Here is a 21,253-nt window from a genome sequence, read left to right on the forward strand (position 1 = left end):
CGAGAAGGTTGCAATGTTAAGAACACCTGCCATTTATTTTGGGGCTTACTACTTATTTTCTAGGGTTTATTTAATACTTACGATGCATTATTTAGTCTTTAGGGGAATCCTAGAGGGTAGCTGCTTCTTTTAACCCTCAACTTATAGATCAAATTTTCATGAGAGGTAAAGTAGCTTCCTGAAGTCATTCATTGGGGACATGAGGGAACACCTATGTATTTATTCAGGGAGCCTAAGGCCACTGCCCACTAACTTTGATGCCAAACAACTCAGAACTGCTCATTAACACTTCAGAAAGTCTTCTTGTGTTTCCACAATAATTAGACACTTCTTCCAATAATAACTTGAACAGGAGGTGTTGTTTAAATAGTTCATGAGCCCAAGTTGAAAGGTCGTGTCTTTTGACCCGTTTGCTGAGTGTGAGCTCAGATCAGATGAAATAGGACCAACTGACAAAGGGTCTGTTATCCCTCTGTTCCACCTTGTACTGTGTTCCTTGGGATGGTTCTTTGTAAATGTTTTAGATTACATTTTATTTATGTCTCTGTGTGTGTGTGTATGCTGTAATATGTATGTGGAGGTCAGAGAACAACTTTCTGGAGCTGGCTCTCTCCTCCCATCATGTGACTTCTGGGGGAGTCAAACTCCAGTTGTCAGGCTTGGTAACAAGTACCTTTACTCACTGAGCCATCTTGCTAGCCTGAGATATTTCTTTGTGTGTGTGTGAGGAAGCTGAGGCACAGGCATCTTATAGCTAAATGAAGAAGGGATTTGGCCACATGTTGGTATGATGCCAAGTTGGAAGTTTTGGTTTGCTTGCTGCCTCATGTCCATTATGTTAGTGGCTATGGCCTTATAAAGCCTCTCAGCATGTCCTGGGACCAGGTACCAGACCTGTGCCTGGCCTTGCTGCACTGATTAAAGATCATAGGCTCTGATTGCTCATAGACTTTTCTTTGATGATAGCCTCGAGTTTTACATTTTGTGTCTTTTTCTTTACCAGCCTGGTGGATGGGTTATGCATCCAAAATCAAGAATGGGGTACTCTGTGAAGAAGACACTTCTCTATGGTAAACTGAATTTTCCAACCCACATCAGGACTAGGTACTCTTTAGAAGGGGTACTGGAAAGCTAGATGTTTCAGAATAACAAACATCTCGGTAACTGGTGAGTGTGTGTGTGTGTGTGTGTGTGTGTGTGTGTGTGTGTGTGTGTGTGCACGCGTGCGTGCGCACCTTTTGGTAGTAGAGACATTTACAGGGTATAAGCTAGAGGCCAGAAAGGATTAGTTCATGCAAAAAGCCAGGAAGAGATCCCTGAAAGGAATAGGAAACACAGATTCCCAGGAGATGGGAAAGAGACAAGTCATTCAGTTTGAGTTTGAGACTTGGATCTTAGGACTCATCTGCTACAGGACAGGAGCATCGATGCACATGGCCTGCACATGGCCAACTGCCATTGCCCACTGCAACCTCCACTTCCAAGCATCAGTGGCTGTTTGGGCAGACCTCAATGAAACTGAGTGCAATGCTATCATTCTCGTCAAACACTACTTTGGACATATTTAGAAGAACGGTCTTCAGCTGCCTTGATGGAGTGCTGCTCTCTTTCACTTAATTACATTCACCGTGGACATGGGTAAATCAACAGTGTTCCTTTGGGACTTCTTTTCGGGGGGCCCCTTGGGTCTCCGACTATAAGAAAACTATGATGTTTTCAATATTGGTAATGTTTTGTAAACATATTTTGATTCTTGTTTCCACTTAAAAGCCATTTAAAGAGTTAATGGGTTAGAAATTAAATGATCACATCAGAATTGTAAACCTAGAATTTATAGAAAACTCAAGAGTGTTCTGTTGACAGAGGAGCTGAGCTGTTCTGAAAACAATGGCAAATTCTTCCATTTACAATGTGGCAGCCTCACAGATGTGAGTGGCTGGCCACTGGCCATCAATAACTAGCAGATTGGGACATTGTTTCAGTTTGGGCATTTGGGTTTTAAATCTAATGTTAATTCAGCTGTTCGTTTTAAGGATTTTTAACAAATCAACAGGCTCTTTAAAAACAGGCAAAAAGAACCCAAGCCTAATGGTAGGAATTTCCACGTACATTCTGGACTTGTTCCTTGCAGGGGCTCAGCAGAGAGCCTTTTGATGTGTTTCCCAGTACAACGAAGCAACCAGCTGGGTAGGATGAACAGGCTCTTAGGTAGAATACCGAGGCCTGGAAGAGCATTGTCTTCTGGTTGTATTGCTGTTTGCCAGGGACCCCAATAAAAACACCCATGCTTTGCTTTTAGTGTATAAGACAAGGGACATCACTTCCCACAATTTTTTAGCTGGCTCATGAACAGCCTGTGAGCAGGTTCATTTTATGGGTGAAAAAATCAGCTTCCCAAGGGTTGGTTACCCAAGGTCACAGCAGAGCAGTTGATCTACCCAGATGCCTCTGTGCAGGTGGTTGGTGCTACTGAGAAACGGAGCAATGTGACATCTTCCAAAACATCATTGTCACTGTTAGAATACTGACAGGGTTATTTCTTCCATGGCTATTATTTTAAACATTGAAGGAATAAAACTTCAAAGGTTGTTCCTTCCTCAGCCTTTTCGGAATGTCCCACAAACCAGAACACTTTGGGATTATTTGATGTTTTCCTTCAAGCTTTAGTCTTCAGTGTTCTCTTGTGCCTGAACACGTCATATTGAAAGCAGAGATAATTTGCTATGGCCTTTTAAAATGAGCAGCATCCTTATGAAGAGAAATAACCAAAACCATTATACAAAATTACTAAGTCATCCTACCAAGGTAATTTCTCAGACACCATAATTGAGAACAATGTGGTGATTTTGTTATTAGGGTATGCAGCTATCATTTCTTTGTGAACACAATAGCAAAACCATGTCAAAAAGAAAAGGAAATTTCAGCGACACTATTATACTCACAAAATATTTAAGGCAGAAATGACGACTGCAAATGTTAGGTATAAGTACATTTGACAGTGGGACTAGAATACAGGCAACAAAACCCTTTAAGCTTGACAGCTTTTGGCAAGGCCGAAGAGTGTGTCTTTTCATGCCTTTTCCAGGCAAAGCACAGAATGCAAGGCATGCTACCTGCAGGCCATTGGTACAGAGGATGCTGCAAGATGCTCCTGCCACCATGGAGAGCACTGGAGCAAGTGAAAGGTTCTTGAACAGTGGTTCTCAGCCTCCCTTATGCTATAGGCCTTTGATAGAACTTCTCATGCTGGGGTGTCCCAGCCATAAAGTTATTTTCATTGCTACTTCATAACTGTAATTTTTCTGCTGTTTGAATTTAATGTAAATATCTGATAGGCAGGTTAACTCATATAGGACCCATGTGAAAGGACCATTTGACCCCCAAAAGCAGTCATGACCCATAGGTTGAGACCCACTGTTCTAGAAGAAAGGGAGTGTGGGTGAGGAGGCATTTCCATGTGGTTTCCTGGACTAGAGCAAAGGGCTGAAGGATGATAAACCCTTGGAATTTCCTGGGAAGAGACTTGTGAGATAAGATTTGCATTACAGCAACCTCCATGCGGTGGGGTCCGGGGCAGGCTGCAGGGTCAGAGATGAGGGACGGAAATGGCTGACACTAAGATTCTAACCGGGAGGGGTATACAGAGCTGGCATGGCCTACACTGAAGTACTGGTTAGCGGCTGGGCTTGCAATGAGGTACTAACTGGTGTATAAAGAGGGAAGTGGCCTGGGGTGAGGCTCCAGCTAGTGGTGAGAAGGTAGCATACGAAAGAAAGGTGTGCTGGGGCTTGGGTTTCCTGTGAACAACGAGTGGAGAAATGTAACTCTTCGATTTCTTTGCATTCTCCTCCTCTTGCCGCACAGCCTTATTTACTGTAGGATCATGGCCCTTACAGGGCTTAATTTTAAAACGTTATTAGAATATATTTATTATATATAGTGGATTCCACTGGGACATTTAAAACATGTACACAATGTGCTTTAGTCATGTTCACCCCACAGTCCCTTTCTCGTCTCCCCCATCCCTGCTCTTCCCCTTCTTCCCACTCTTCTGCCCATTGTCACTTTTTCTTTCCTCTCTTCCTCCCTCCCCCTCCCCTACAGGAGCATGGGTGACAGGTTATCTTTCTGTAGCCCCTTATCAATAGCTGTACAACAGAAGAAAAGGTCTCTTCCTACCATTAATTGTATTGCATCCCCAGGGAACGGTGCTTCCTCACGAGGCCCTCTCCCCCTGTGACAGAGCGGTGCCAGACCCACTCTTATGCTGATATCGTAGCAGCTAAGAGTTGAAGACTTCAGTGACAATATCATGGCCTGAAGAAAGCATTCCCAACGTGCTACCCCTTCCATCTCTATATTCTTTTCACCTCCACTTCTGTGATGTTATCTGAGCCATGGAAGGGCTTAGACAGATTCACTTTAGTTTTCATCAATCGGGTATTCTCAGCACTTGGATCAGTTACGACTGTCTGCAGTAATTGCCGTCCACTGCAAAAATAAGCCCCTGGCCAAAGCCCCTGGCAACAGCACTGTGGGCACAGATAAAAATATTGATAAGGTGTTTTGACAGGCTCATCATGTCTAGTAGACAAAACAGGAAGAGCAGGTTCTTGCTCAGGTGCGTGACTTCCCCAGGCTTTTGACTGAGCTTACTATACTAGATGTGTCTTCTCTTCTTTTGAGCAGGTCTCACGTCCAGCCATAGCTCCTCCTATCTATGATGTCCTTGCCACAATTGCACCAGTAGGCCTGCTTCTTCAGCCGCTCAATACTGGGCAGCCAATAGCAGTGGCGGTAGCTTGTATTGTGGGAGCCTCAGGAGGCTCCCTGACCAACAGTTCATAGGAAGGTGGCTCACTGCTGCTCAAGAGCAAGTCTACAGTTCTCAGATTTTTTCCCCCTGAGAATCAGTCCCACATTTGTACTGGCCTGTGGCATACCTGCTGGAGATTGTCTTAAGTTAATTGCTGTAGGGAGACCTAGCCCACCGTGGGTGGCTTTGCTCCCTAGGCAGGGGTGGGGGCTCCTGAACTGTAAGAGGGGGGAAATGAAGCTGAGCAGTAAGCCAGCAAGCAAGCGGCCCTGTTTGCGTTCGTATCTCTCTGCTCTTGACTATGAGTGTGATGCGACCAGCTCTCTCAACCTCCTTCTCCCGGCCGTGACTTCCCGAAACTGTGCTAAAATAATCCTAGTCTCTCCCGAGCTGTTCTTTGCCAGGTTATTTTATCACAGCAACAGAAACAAAGCTAGAACAGATGGCATACTTCAGTGAGGGGAAAGTCTTCCTCATCAGATATTTGAGCAGTTTACTTAGCAAAGGCAGCTTCGGAAAAGGCTTGACGTTTTCAAAAATTAAAAAGTGGATTCCCTTGTCTTTTAAATGGTGACTGAGGGTTTCTTTATCTTACTATCATTATGGATCCGTGCTTTAGAACAGAACACTTGTTTTATTCAACCTTAGTTATCACTTCATTGATACTCAAAAGGACTGACCCTGGCCAGTGTGAGCCCCTTCTGCTGGCTCCTCGCACCTTTGCAGTGTCTGATTTGGGCATCTGCTCTGCTTCGCTGAGGATCAACTGTGCTTCCAAAGAGCCCATGGTCCTTTTAGAGGGAGGTGATGCTTTGAGGTCACAGTTTCCATGGAGGAACGCTCACTGCTCCTGGGTAGCAGTGTCTAAGCCTTTTTAGTGGACAGCACTACAAATAACTTTTAAAAGATAGAACACCTCATAGATTCCTAATGATATCGCTTTCTTGTATGTCCTGTTTCACAAATCTTAACTATAGCTATAACTACTTAAAAAAAATACATAGCAATAGAATACAGTTTCAGTTCAACTCAAATAGTTTTAAGTTGCTTCATACTCTTTAGGAGGGGTCAGTGGATTTCACTTTAGCAAATTATTTATTCAAGTCCTTTGTGACTGTTTCTCCATATGGTCATATCATCCACCATGTACTTGCTGAGTTCCTTTGTTTCATGTTGCTATTACTTCAGGGAGCTATTTTTTTAAATAATTTATTTATTTTTATTTTATATGCATTGGTGTTTTGCCTGCATGTATGTCTATGAGTGTCAGATCTTGTAGTTACAGACAGTTGTGAGCTGCCATGTGGGTGCCAGGAATTGATCTCAGGACCTCTGGAAGAGCAGCAGTCTGTGCTCTTACCCGCTGGGCCATCTCTCCAGCCCCTCGGGGAGCTATTTTGAAACTTACATTTATAATTATGTAGAATGGTTATTATATACATTTCCAGATTCCAATTTATAACAATTGTATTAAAAGAAACCTGGCTTATAGCTGTCTCCCTATCCTGTTTCTGTACTTATAGGTGGCTCTTTTTAGTTTGAGTATGTCTCTTCACTATGTAAATATGTCAGCTCCTATCTCCTCTGCATCATTTCAAATAACAGAGAGCTCTGTGTAGAGTTTGGTTGTGACCGGCATTTCAGGGTGAAGCAGGCAGGATTTTCAAGTGTTGGGTACAAGACCTGAGAGTGGGATCAAGGTTGATACCTAGCAGTGTGTACTGATTGATTGGAAGAATGGGACAACCTGGCCTTACTCTTCATCCTCACAGTCTCTCTTCCACTGCCCTTGTCCTCAGGTGCCCTCTGCTGAGCTCCTCGGGCTACCGTGCTTGAGCACTGCCCTTCCTACACAGCATCATGCACCTTTCTTGTTTATATTTCTCAGTCTGTAGATTATGCAAAGCTTGAAGGCAGCAGCCATGCCTTGTCCTTCTGTCTTCCCACTGCCTGTCAGAGCCTCCCACACCGGAGAGACTCAGCAATACACAAACAAACAGCAGAGAGGTGCAACTGTGGGCTCTTCTTCTCCTTTGTTTTGTGGTGTGTGTATGTGCATGTAGGTGCACATTTACATGAGCACACACATGTGGAGGTGCATATGCACATGGATCTAGAGGCTGATGTTCCCACCTTGCATGTCATTTGTCAGGAAACATCCACTTGTTTTTTGAGACAAGCTCGCTCATTAGCTTGGTGCTCATTCAGTAGGCTAGCCTCCTGTTTCCACCTCCCCAGAACTATAATGACATGACTGTGCCACCACACATGACTTTTGTTCACATGGGTTCTAAGGATGGAGCGTAGGTCTTTGTGATGCACAGCCATTTCTTTACCCACTGAGCAGCCTTCCCATCCCAGCACTAGGTTCAGTGACATGTACTTATCTCTGATCCTCAGAATGGCTCCTTGAGGAAGGTGATGTTCTCTCATCTCCCAGGTCATGTAACGAGGCCAGGAAGGCTTACACAGTTTATCTAAAGAAACAGCTACCCGAAATGAGAAACGGACACATGCTCCCATCTCTCACTCAGAAGCAATCCCCATTAATAGCCAGTGGCAAATGAAAATTTAGTTTCCTCCAAGGGAGTCTCTCTAAGGGTAAGCCACAGGCCCAGCAGTAGATTGCCAGCAGAAAATAAACTCCACAGCATTTCTGTGGGCTCCTTGTCTCATAATATCATGTCAGGGTTTTTCCTTTACAAGTTATCTTTTACTTTTTTATATATTATATTAAATATATTATATATTTACATATATTTTTTAATCTTACAGGTCCTTCATGTATATTATGGCTTCCAATTTAGTGTTCTTTTTTTAAAATTATTTTTTATTCATTCATGTTACATCTCAACAATTTAGTGTTCTTATAGGGCTCCCGACTGTGAGAACTAGTGGGTCTTTGTTTCTCTTGCCTTCTTTTTGGGCTCTTTTCCGTTTGTTTGTTTTGTCTAATTCTGATGTGTTCATTTTTGTTTTTTTTATTACTATTATTATTATTGTTATTATTATTATATTATCCCTTAGAAGGCTCTTTGTTTTCTAATGAGAGACAGAAAGGGGGTGGATCTGGATGCAAGGGGTTGAGGAGGAGCTGGGAGGAGTGGAGGGAGAGGAAACCATAGTCACGATGTATTATGTGAGAAAAAAAAACCCTATTCAACAAAAGGAATAAAAGAAGAAAAAGAAATGGCTAGCAAAGTTCCAAGCTGCAGTCTGGTAGGCTGCCTGATGCTGAGGCTGCTCAGCCCCGACTGCTTCCCACGTGCTCTCCCGTTTGAGTGCGCCGGGGCACTGCACATTTGCCTGTCTGACCCCTGTGTACACACTTTGCACCCACCGATCTTCCAAGAGTTACAGGCAAGATGTTTGTGGTTAAAGGTTGCAAGCAGGGCCCCTGGGCAGAGGTCAGCAGCAGGCAGTCGGCTAAGGTCAATGCCGGGTGCAGGGAAAGGACAGAAGGCACTTACAGCTGGCCAACCCTGTGTATAATAGTCCTCACCAGGGCTTCCCAAGCACAGAACAAAAACCGAGAAGGAGTCATGAATGTTGTTCCACAGACAATGCCGCCATCAGTGGCAATTCAAACCAACCCCACATGCACTTCGGTGATGTTCCTAGCTATACTTGTCCTGTAGTTGATGTTATAGTCTTGGGTTATGTAGTCTGAGAATCACAGGGGACATCTAGGTAAGCAGATAATTCAGTTCCCTTTTCCATCCGAAGAGTTACTTGCTTCAGGGAAGCCCGGCATTTGGGATTCAGATCTGTGCAGTGCTCTAATGGGTCTGCACTCAGGCTCGACAGTGCTGGGCATCTAATGTAGAAGTGTTGGGAGGTCGGCTGCAGCTGCGCTGCTGTGCTGGCTTCTGCAGAATAGTGATGGTGGCTGGTGAAGGGACAGATGGACGCCTCCAGCGGGCAGCCACTTCTGCTCTGTGCTTCATCGCGTGCAGGGACTCCCCTGCAGCCATCCCCCCATCCAGCTATACCTGGTGACTGTAACGAGCCCTGTTCACTTCTCTCTGCCAAGCGGTATGATAGCAAAAGTGTGTGGCTTTAGAGCGGGCACACCTGGGTCTGTTCTGACCTTGTATTTCTTAGATGTGCGACCTTTATCTAATTATTTAACTTTACTAAACCTCAATTTCCCCCTCATATATCAGCATGAAAAGATCCGCCTTGGCAGGGTGTTATATGGATTAAATGTGATTTACCGTACTCAGCAGATGAAAGGTACTGGGTAAATGGCAGTGCCTCTGTAGTGCTCTCTCATTCCCTCTGGCCCTGCATTTAGGGCTGGTGATTCTTGCTAAGGTGAGATGACAGAGCCGAGGCTGTTACTCACGCCTCTCCGTCATCACGAGCAGACACTGAGCCTCATCTGTACAGGTTCTCATTCAGAAAACAAAGCCACACAAACACACACACACACACACACCCCACACACACATGTGGACACTAAACATACCACACACACACCCCACAGACACACCATACACTACACATACACATCTGCACACCAAGCACACTACATCCACATACCCACATCACACATACCACACTCTACACACACATGCACACTAAACATGTCTCACACACACATACACACATACCACAGACATACCACATACTACACATACACGTCTGCAATCAAACACACACACACACACACACACACACACACACACACACTCCATACATACCACATACTAGACACACACACATGCACACTAAACATACCACACACACATACCACAGACACACACACACTAAACATGAACATGTGCATACCAAACATACCACACATATACACCACACACATACCATACAGTACATGCACACAATACACATACACCACACACATCATACACACACACACATGCACACATACTAACCACACACATGTATAGTATACATGTGTACACCCACATGTATACTATACACACCACATACATTCTTTATTCAGAAACAAAATTTCACTGTGTAATGCAGGTTGGTGTTGAACTTACTATGCAGCCTCAACTGAACCCGTTCTGCCTCAGCCTCTTGAATGCTGGGATTGCAGCGCACCCCTCCTCCATGTTTAGCTGGAACTCTGGCTATTTGGACACAGCAGCACGGCTTCATCAAAGTCAGGGCATCTGGAATCAGATGTGATCCTGGCACTGGCAGGTCCTCGCTCCTTAGCTTGCAGGCCTCCTGGCTCGGTCCTGCTCTATATCCGCTGAGCGGTATCTTCACACCTGGTGCAAGCTCTGCTGCCAAGCCTTTGAGAGGGTGAAGGAAGGTGCCGTGCATGCAGCTTCTTGTTTTGCTGGACACACATTGGGAGCCCAGGGAGGGTTAGCTCCCCTGGATCACCATGCGTGGCTGTGTACAGTTATAGCCAACACACAGGCTTGGTCCAGGGATTGAGTAGAGCTGACACCTGCGTGTAAGGGCTGCACCACCCTAGCTCAGTGTCCACAAAGGCTCTGTAGAAACCTCCTCTCTTCCTTTTGAAGGACACCGAGCCTTACAAAGTGCCTGGCAACCCACGTCTGCCATTCGTTGCAGAGGACACTCTGTACAAGATGGAAAGGCACAAGCTTTTAACTTTGCTTGATGTCCCCCTTGTCCCCAGACTCCTGTTGTGGTGGTCAATGCCAGCCTTTGAATCCCAGAGCCTGTGAGCCCTAGTCATGTCACCTGGGATCTAAAGGGCTCAAAGGGAGACCAGATTCCTCTAATGACTCAGGGATTTTTTCAGGTGCAGCCACCTTCCTTTAAGATGGCTTTGGCCTTGGGCTTGTCAGTGACAATGTGCTTTCTACCTCAAAGGGATTGACAGTGAGCACTCTCCAGTCTCCAAAGCCAGCAGAATGGTTGATGGGGGGAAGGAAGTGGGCTGGGGGTGGAGGGGTGGGAGATGAGGGAGGGGAGGAAACGTGCTGTGCATCGCAGCTTGCTCCCTGGGTCCTTGCTTTTACCTTGCTATGCTCTGCTGCCACACTGACAACGCTCATGTTTGCATCTGGCGAACATAAGACTGAAAGTCTGAATGGATGCTAACCCTAAAGACAGTGTTCTCTCTCTCTCTCTCTCTCTCTCTCTCTCTCTCTCTCTCTCTCTCTCTCTCACTCTCTCTCTCTGTGTGTGTGTGTGTGTGTGTGTGTGTGTGTGTGTGTGTGTGTAGTAGGCCTAGGCAGCTCAAAGAAACTCATTTAGGAAAAGCATTCTGCCCTGCCCCTGCCCCTTGTGAATCCAAAGGAGGTGGCATGATTAGAGGCCCCCTTTCTTGTCCTGCCTATTAAAGTCCTAGCTGGTAGATTTTTATTAATTTGTGTCTTCCTTCCCAGTTGACTGAACCTCAGCAGCTGTCCCTGTGCTGGGTGTCTGGTCTTGAAAACATCCTTCCATCACGTCTCCACTTGCTGGTAGGCCTTCTGTGCTTGCCTGTTTCCCTTTGTGTCTTAGGCTTTTCACAAACAGGCAGGAAGCAGTACTGTCGTGAGAGGAGCACAGGCTTTGGGGTGAGTCAGACATGGAGAGGAGGCCTAGCTCTGTGACCTGCAGTTTTGTGCTCCCTAACTCAATAGCTGTATTGTTGAAACTGACAGGATGTAGTAATAGATATTTGGGAGATGATTGGGTCGTGATGTCAGAGCTCTGGGCTTGGTTTCTTGGGGCTAGAGATGACTCCGTGATTAAAAACACTGGCTGCTCTTCCAGAGATCCTGGGTTCGATTTCTAGCATCCGTACAATGGCTCATAGGCATCTGTCACTCCAGTCCTAGGGGATCTGATTCCCTCTTTCTGGCTTTTGAAGGCACAGCATGCTTGTGGTGTACATAGAGGGTGTGTGTGTGTGTGTGTGTGTGTGTGTGTGTGTGTGTGTGTGTGTGTTATAAACATATATATGTATATATAATATTGTTTAAAGAAACTCTAGGGGACTCATACATAATGTGAGGACACAGGGAAAAGGCTCTCACTGTCTCTCAATATTCTCTCACCTGACCTTAGACCTTGCAGCTTCCAAAACTAGGAGGAGTATAATTCTGTTGTTTGTAGGCCACCTAGTTTATGACATTTTGTTATAGCATCTCAGATAGACTCAGACAGGTTCTCAGTTTGCTCTTCTTTAAAAGGGAATGCTAAAACTTAACCTAAGAATTGGATAATGGGTAACGGGCATAGGCCTGTGGCTGGGAAGCACTGAAGATGTGGCTAGTGAACAATGGCCACTGTTGTTAGCACACAGCTATGCTTTAGCATGGTTGGATGTGGTTAGGAAGTGAATTGAGGGGTTAGCTGACAGCATGCCTACTATGCAAACACAAGGAACTGAGTTCAGATTCCCAGCTCCCAGGTAAGAGCCAGGCACAGTGTCACATGTCCGTTACCCTAGTCCTGCAAGATGTGTGGACAGGGAATCCCTAGAGGTCACTAGCCAGTCAAAAAGCTTCAAGTTCAGTGAAGGATCCTGATTCTTTTCTTTCCTTTGGTTTTTTTGAGACAAGGTTTCTCTGTGTAGCCTTGGCTGTCCTGGACTCACTTTGTAGACCAGGCTGGCCTCAAACTCAGAGATCCACCTGCCTCTGCCTCCAGAGTGCTGGGATTAAAGGTGTGCGCCACCAGGCCCAGCTCAGGATCTTGTTTCACAAGCCAAGGCAGGGCTAATGGGACGGCTCAGCAGGTGAAGGTGTTTGTCTCTAAGCCTGAATACCTGTTTGGTTCAGGTCCTGCATAACTTTTCTGAGTTGTCCTCTAAGCTCTAAATGTGCACTCTAGCACACACGTATGCATCTCACATAAGTAGATAAGCAAGCAGACAAACATAGTGTAATGAGAAAATTAACAATAATGGAGATTGGGAAATGTCACCTCTGGCCTTCACGTGCAAGTACACACAGTTGCACATATACCCTCACACATGTGCCCGTGCCCATAGCAACATGTACACACACCACAGACAAATATGTGTTCACAAGAGAAAAAGAGAAAGAAAAAAAGAAAGCTGAATTAGAGCTTTTGGTTTTTTGACAGGTTCTGTTCAGAACAGTTTAGCATCCTTTAGACTGCTCACTGGAGAGTGTTTGCTGGATGCTTTACATACATCAAGGCTTGACTCAGCGGGTCTTGCTATGCTCAAGTTTGTCCTAAAGCCTTCAACAGTCATCTCCACACCCCTCCCAGTGGTTCCAAACACTGTCTCCTCTGAAGGTCGGGTTGGCCTCACTGCCTCCCAGGGCTGAGAATCCCTGAGTTTCCCAGCCTCACCTCTCACACTCAATATGCCCAGTTCCATGAAGAAGCGCTGTGATGTCTGGGTTTCAGTGTGTGCTGTAGACAACATCTTATATATGTGACGTATCCCTAGACAGTCTCCAGCCTTCCTCCCCTTTACTCACCTCGCTGTGCTGGCATGTGTGTCTGTCTCAAAGTCAAACACAGACCGCAGGAAATGGAAGAGACATATTGGAATCAAGTCAAATGTCAGAGACAGATGCGGCCTTGAGCTCGTGGAGGTGCTGGGCATAGCTGATTTTTTATTCAATATTATCTGTGGTATCATTTTTGCAGACAGTCAGGGTGCAGCTTGTAGCGAAAAGGTCACACAGCTTTATCCCCCATCCATGATTTTTGTAATGATAACTGATGATAAAAATAGTGAAAATGGATCTATCCAAGGGACAGGACATTATCCACAGTCATGTGGAGAGTGGGGACTGACTCTGACATGAACTCTGGTGCCCCATACTTGACCACTTCCCCTTGGTGGGGAGGCCTGGTGGCACTCAGAGAAAGAATAAGAAGGCTACCAAGATGAGACTTGATAGGCTGTGACCATATGGTGGGGGAGGAGGTCCCCTTCTGTTACAGACCTAGGGGATGGGAATAGGGTGAAGGAGGGAGGGAGGGAGGAATAGAAGGGGACAAGCAAGGGGATAAAACTTGAGATGTAATCTGAATAAATTAATAAAAAAAGGAAAAAATAGTGAAGATGGGGTGATAATGGCCACTTCTTATTGAGCACTTTGTATATGCATATGTGTGTGTGTTTATATGTGTGTGCATGTGTGTGTTTGTGTGTCTGTTTCATTCTTTTAGTATGTGTTATCTCAAAGCAGAGGTTTAGAGAGGTCACGTCACATGGATGAGTATGTAGGAAACAGAGTGGTCGAGGTGATGGTGATGGCCTTTTTAATACGTGGCTTCAGACTGATCTGATATTTGGGTAACTGGCATGCCAGGGAAGTAACCAATCACCTGCCTCCCTCTACAGGGCTCAATATCTGGCTTAGTTGTCATTGTCACATGTCAGTTATCTTGATAGAGGTGAAAAAAAAAAAAACCAGGTTTCAGGAAATTTAATCCAGATGGCAATGCTATGCCTGGAATTCAATTAAGGCCATGATTTCCAATTAATGGACCTTCATGTCAAGATTGAGGTCACGTCGTTAATCTTGCTTTTATTTTAGGATTTCTAATGTCATGATTTACAGCAAAGGCTCAGCCAGCCTTGTCGGGGGTTATTCGAGCATAATTAAACAAGGAAGACAGCCAGATCAGCGAGCTGACAGCAGGATCAGGAAAGAGACTCCATTCGTTGATTGGTAAGGGGCCTGGCAGGATCACACACACACACACACACACACACACACACACACACACACACACACACACACACACACACACACACACGTGTCCTTTTGCAGGACCATATCCTGCGTATGTGGCTTCTCTACTCTCTAGATTCACACACCATAAAACCTTCCAGCTGAGTGAGAACCTGGAGTGTCCCAATTGGTGAGCTCTCTGAGTATTGTCTAGTTGAGCTGATGCTGTCACATCCATTTGCACCTCAAGATATACCCTTGGCTGGGCTGTAAATACAGCAGACAGTGTGCCTTTTCTGTGTGACAGATTGACCTTTGTGAGTGCTCCACAGGGAAGACCGTCTTGTTTTCTCTTAGTGATGGTCACACCACAGCCAAGTGCCCCCACCCCCACCCCCACCCTCACCCCACAAAAGGATGAAGGGTGTGGCAGTCCCATGATACACACCATTTCTCAGTTTCTTTCCTTTCCTTGTGGCATTTTTGGTTTTCCTTTTTGCTCTACTAAGGATCCCCCCCTCACCCCCGCCAACTTCTCTAACACAGGATTACATAGGTAGGCAAGAATTGTATGTGATGCTTTTTAGTTGATTGATGGGTTCATATCCGTCTTCTCATTAGGTCCTCATCAAGTAATGACCTGAGGATATCATATGTTTCTATTTTGTAATTGGAAAAACTGAGGTCTGAGAAGATTATAATCTGTCCAGCACACAGGTAATAAGGAAGGCAAGCATTGTTTATCCAGGTCTGTTTGCTCATAAAGATTTCCTCCCTCTGTTCCCTTCCTCTCCTCCCCTCCCCTTTCATTCAAGGCAGGGTCTCACTTTCATTTTTATTTTATTTTATTTTTTTAAAGATTTGTTTATTTATTGTATATGAGTGCTTTATCTGCAGAAGAGGACATCAGATCATGTTACAGATGGTTGTGAGCCACCATGTGGTTTCTGGGAATTGAACTCAGGCCGTCTGGAAGAGCAGGGAGCACTCTTAACCTCTGAGCCATCTCTCCAGCCCAGGTCTCACTTTCAATCCTCAGTGTTCCCAGCATCCCAGGTGCTCTGCTAACAGCAGGTACTGCCAAGGCCCCTCAATCATACTATACTTGTAGCCAATGCCTTTTCTCTTTTCCTGGTTCTCAGGGAGTTGTCACTGAAGCTGAGACTCTTTGGGAAAAGTAGCGTGCAGAATGCCATTTTGGGGTGGGAGGGGCCTGGAAAGAAGATGGGAACCAAGCTTCTGCGACCCAGCAGGTGTGGGTGTGTCCCTGGCTGCTGTGAGTAGGGTTTAGAACTAGTAGTCTACTCAGTCAGGCTAAGCCCAGAAGTGCAGCAGCCTGATCATGGACTGAATTTGCTCAGCGATTGCTGTGTCCACGAAGAGGAAATAAGAAGACATTTATTAGAGTGTTTCCATATACCACAGCCATGCCAGAAATTAGACCCATAGATAATGGTAGTTTTCTTTGTCATTGAGACACATGAAATTATCTTAAAAATTTTTTTAAGTTACATTTATGTGCATGAATGTGTGGGATGCATATGTCATGGAGTGTATGTGGGGGTCACAAGGCAACATGGAAGAGTCACGTGAGTTCATACCATCTATCATGTGGGTCCCCTTGATGGATTCTGGTTGTCAGGGATTTTTATGTGCTATGTAGCCAGTTCTGTCTGTCATTAAGTAGCAGATTTCCTTCCAAGTGTTTGCTGTGGGCTTTTTTTTTTTCCTGTCTATAGATTCATCTTCCAACATCTCACCTTCCCTGTTTAGTCAGCACATGGCTGTGTCTTCCTGCAGCTTGCTGAGCCTCACTCAACATTTTAATGCATCGTATGAGTTACCACAGATGATTACTGGGTCGTACTTCCACATTTGCTTGAGAAAGCTGGGTGCTGAAAAACTGCCTTGAAATTTCCTTCAGGTGCCTTGGGGTGAGATCCTGGCTTTTGAAATGGACGCTAAAGCAGTGGTTCTCAACCTCTGAATGCTGTGACCCTCACATTGAGTTCCTCATGTGGTGACCCCCCAATCACAAATTATTTTGTTGCTACTTCATAACTGCAATTCTGTTACTGCTATGAATTGTAATGTGCACATCCGTGTTTTCTGGTGCTCTTAGGTGAGCCTGTGAAAGGGCTACTCAGCCCTTGAAGGGGACACCCGTCACAGGTTGAGAACTGCTGCACTGAAGGATGTGCTGTCCCTGGGGAAACCCCATGCCAGAGCAACCTGCTCTATGATCAGGTCTTTGTGTGAATCTGCTCATCCCTGTGCTTTGCCACTGGTGTGTCAGTGAGAAAAACCAAACTCTGCCAGCAGCCGCACGAAGAGTTTGGTCAAAAATTCACACTCTTCAGTTTGACCTCCAAGCCCTCAGGAAGCAAAGGGACACCCACTCACCCACTCACTTTAGTCCATCCTATCAAGGCACCTTTCTTCCCCTCAGTCCCTGAGGAGACAGCAGGAGTGCTGGTGAGCTGCTGCATGTGACTTGCCATCTCAGAGCCATCCCCTTTCCTCATCTGCTCGGTGGGAACACAACACCCACTCTTTAGAGTTGGCTGAGCTTGGCAGGGGCCCTAGTGTGACAGTGGCAGCAGGTGCTTGCCTGTGATGGCTCTCACCTGCACGCAGTGTTCTCTTGATCTTTGCTTGTTTCTGGGCTCGGACCGAGGAGCTCTTCTACACAGCTGCACTCAGGCTGCCATTTGGACACCTCCTCTTACATGAAGCTTTCTTCTCTCTATTCCTTTCTATTGTAACCTTTAGTGTATCTGGGCATCAGAATTCCTGGAATAATGTAATGATTATGATGAAGCCCATGAGAGATATTAGAGAAAAAGCACTAATAATTGTGTGTATCCATGTGTGTGCCATGGCACACTTGTGGAGGTCAGAAGACAACCTCAGGGTACCAGCCCTCACCTTTCCTCTCTTTTTGAGACAGGGTGGTGTGTGTGTGTGTGTGTGTGTGTGTGTGTGTGTGTGTGTGTGTGTGTGTGTGTGTTTGGCTTTTGCCCATGAGTTCTGAGAACTCTCCTGACTCCACCTCCTATTTTGCATAGGAGCATTGTGGTTACAGTTACACTACAGATGCACACTATTTAACTGTCTTCATATCAGTTTTGGGGAGCCAAACTCAGGTCTCACACTGGGGTGGCAAGCACTTTACCCACTGAGCTATCTCCTCAGACTGGCATCCTCCCCCCCCCTCTCTCTCTCTCGTTTTTTGAGACAGGGTTTCTCTGTATACCCCTGGCTGTCCTGGACTCACTTTGTAGACCAGGCTGGCCTCCAACTCACCGAGATTCGTCTGCCTCTGCCTCCCCAAGTACTGGAATCACAGGCGTGCGCCACTGTGCCCAGCTACCTTTTCTTTTGTTAGATAGTTCTCACCCTGCAGACCAGGCTGGCTTCAGACTCAGGCTTCTTGTCTTGACCTCCCTGGGTGTCCCAGGAACAGCACGCTTGAGCACTAATAACAAGGTTGATACTAATTTTCATTGTTAAGTAGAAGAATTAGCAGGCCCAAGACAGTATAATATGACTTTATTTCTATGTTTGTGGGTACAGGACCTCAAATATTTCTATGCTTGTATCTATGAGGATGGCAAAAGGGGATATGAATTTTAGAAGTAAAGCCACTTTCATGTCCTTGGTCTGCCTGTGACTTCACACTAGATAACTTCATTTTCTTATTATACCATTATACATTTCAGCATTCCTGGGCTGACCCCTAAAAATATGTATCATTTTAATCTTTTGAAATTTGTAAACTGAATGCCTTAGCACAGGTGAGCACTTGAGAAGATGGTTTGTTCTTTTGCTTTACCGTATCTTGAAAGTGTCAGGTTGTGTTGTGTAGTTGGTTCTTAGTGATGATTATTTGTTGGCGCCTACAATTAGAATTACCATGTGACCTGGCTATACCACTCCTGGTCTCTAAGTCAACACATTACCGAGGCACCTACCTATCTACTATTGAGAGTAGCCAGGACATGGAATCTGTCCATCAGCAGGTGAGTGGAGTAAGACAATGTGGTATGTCTACATCATGGAATTTTAATTCAGCAGTAAGGAAAAATGAGATAATGATATCAACAGGAAAATGGATAGAAATGGAAATCATGATGTACAAAACAAAAATAATCTCGTCAGATCTGGAAGACAAAGAATATAGATAGACGCTGGCTTTAAAATTACATATGTGTGGATAGTATTAATATGTGTGTGTATGTGGACCATGGAAGTAAGCAGTGATCATGGAAGGAGAGAAAGATCTTAAAGGAGGAAGTCTTGTGCAAGGAGACAAGGATCACATGTAACATGAAAGCTGGGCACTAACTGGAGTTGGAAGGGAAGCAGCCAGAGTGTAGCAGAGGCCCTGGGGGAGAGCAAGGGGATGAGTGATGAATTAGAACAAACATGGGGATGTGTATGTATAACAATCACACGCAGACACACAGACACACAGACTCTCTCTCTCTCTCTCTCTCTCTCTCTCTCTCTCTCTCTCTCTCTTTCTTTCTCTCTCTCTCTTTTGAGACCGGATGTAAAATAGATGACAAAGCAGTAACAAAGAAGAGTAGAGAGTGAATCAAATCCTTCCATAATGTTTTTATTTTACATGCTTAAAGTGAAAATGGCTATTATAACTCATGAAGAAACCACCTTTAAAAATAAAAATTTATGGGGCTGGAGAGGTAGCTCAGAGGTTACTGACTACTCTTTCAGAAGTTCTGAGTTCAATTCCCAGCAACCACATGGTGGCTCACAATAATGTATAATGAGACCTAATGCTCTCTTCTGGCATGCAAGTGTACATGCAGGAAGAATATTGTGTACTAAATAAATAAGTAAATCCCTAAAAAATAAAATAAAAGTTTACATAGACAAAAAGCCAAAAGAATTGAAACTTTGTACTAAAATGATATGATTAATCCTAATAAATCTGAAAAAGAAGAAAAGAGATCAACGAAAAAGAAGTATTAAGACACTAGGCTTACCTCTAACCCCATTTATAATTGCCCTGTGTATAAATAGACTATATACTATTACTGAAAGTCACAGATACCTATACTGTATATATAGAAAGTAAGACCAACATTATGGATGAATCTAAAATGACAACAAAGGCAAAGTGCTAAACGCTTGGCTGCCAGCTAAGGGGTTTTGTGATATGACTAGATCATAAGGGCTCTGATAATCATTAGTCCTATAGGAAGGTCGTAGTAGCTGTGCAAGTTGGGTGACAGTTGGAAGAACTACAACACTAGTGACATGCCCCCTGGAGATCATGATGCTCAGGCCCAAAGGAAAGGAGCCTGCCAGACCTAGACACAGACCTCTAAAACCAGGAGCCAAAAGTGAATCTTCCTCTTTTAAGTTGTTCGTGTTTCCTCAACTGTATACTGTGTGTAAGGAACACAGTTTAAGTGCATAGTGACAGTCAGCAAGGATGATTGAAGAGCCACAGATCACACAAAGATGAGCTCATAGCTTTCTCCTGGAGAAGGCCTTAGCTGGGAATGAAAGTTGAGCTTGGTAATCTTACTTATGCTGGGAACAATTGTCTTTCAAGTGAATTGAGAGTGGAAAAATAATCCTCTGTGTTAGGCACACATCATTTTGACATTGTGACTTGTTTCATGTAAACCAGGTTCCTATCTGGTATCACATACCATGAGACTGAAGCATAGTTGTTTTTTAGCACTCTTCATAATGCAGACCCTTAGGTAACAAATTACTGAGGCAGGTTCTCAATGTGTGACTCTGGCCGACGTTGCACTCACAATCCTCCTGCTCCCAGCTTTTGAGTACTATCACGCTCAACGAGATTTCACCATCCATATAATTCTTGGTTGATGGTTTTCTGTGAAGAACTCATTATATGTTTCTAAATTTCAGTTGCTTCTGATTAAAAGTTGGCCATTATTCATGTCATTGTCCTTTATATGTCTCTTCTCTCTCTCTCTCTCTCTCTCTCTCTCTCTCTCTCTCTCTCTCTCTCTCTCTGCTGTTAGGATAGTCCCATTATTCTTGATTTCTGTAGTGTCTACAGTTGGTTCCTTGTTGACTTATCTTGCTTAGGATTTATTGAGTTTCTTTCTCTCTTCCCTTCCATCCCTGTTTCCCTCTTTCTTGTTCCCTCCATTCTTTTGATAGGGTCTCTTCAGACATGCCATGGACTTGCTATCTTCTGGCCTCAGCTTCCTGGGTCCTGAGATTTTAGGCATGTGCTTCCACACTCAGCTATAACAGCCTAATAACAGTTTTTTTAAACTGAGGATATATTTGCTGTCCGTGGGAACATTTGGCTTTGTCTGGAAGTATCCATGGTTCTATATTCTGAGACTTAGGGTAGAGGATGATATTATGATCTAGTTAGTGGAGGTCAACAGTACTTCTGAGGAGTTCAGTGTTGGGGTTGAATGAACCTTTCACAGAGGTCGCGTATCTGGTATCCTGCATACCAGATATTTATATTATGATTCATAACAGTAGCAAAATTACGGTTATAAAGTAGCAACAAAGTAACTTTATGGTTGGGGTGGTCACTACAACATGAGGAATGGTATTAAAGGGTCGCAACATGGGGAAGGTTGAGAATCACTGTTTTAAGTGGTGAGATTATAGACATGTATCACCACCACCACCACCACCACCACCACCACCACCACCATCACCACCACTACCACCACCACCAGCACCACCAGCACCAGCACCACCACCACCACCACCACCAGCACCAGCACCACCACCACCACCACCACCACTACCAGCACCACCACTACCACCACCACCAGCACTACCAGCACCACCACCACCA

The 21,253-nt window shown here is 44.8% G+C and overlaps 1 protein-coding gene across 7 annotated transcripts in view; it reads left to right on the forward strand.

Annotated features, from left to right (window-relative positions):
* The window catches only part of DNAJC6 (DnaJ heat shock protein family (Hsp40) member C6), a 157,882-nt gene that overhangs the window by 73,501 nt on the left and 63,128 nt on the right, over positions 1-21,253 (forward strand). Inside the window, exon 1 of one of the 7 annotated variants that reach the window (XM_084787383.1) lies at positions 1,052-1,070. The exons of the other annotated variants lie outside the window; for them this stretch is intronic. The gene's annotated coding sequence lies outside the window, so the exon portion shown is untranslated. Of the gene's footprint in view, positions 1-1,051; positions 1,071-21,253 lie in introns of those variants that run through there. 7 annotated transcript variants of the gene reach the window in all.

This window comes from Acomys minous (assembly GCF_964271855.1).
Source record: "Acomys minous genome assembly, chromosome: 6".
Classification (NCBI taxonomy): Eukaryota; Metazoa; Chordata; class Mammalia; order Rodentia; family Muridae; genus Acomys; species Acomys minous.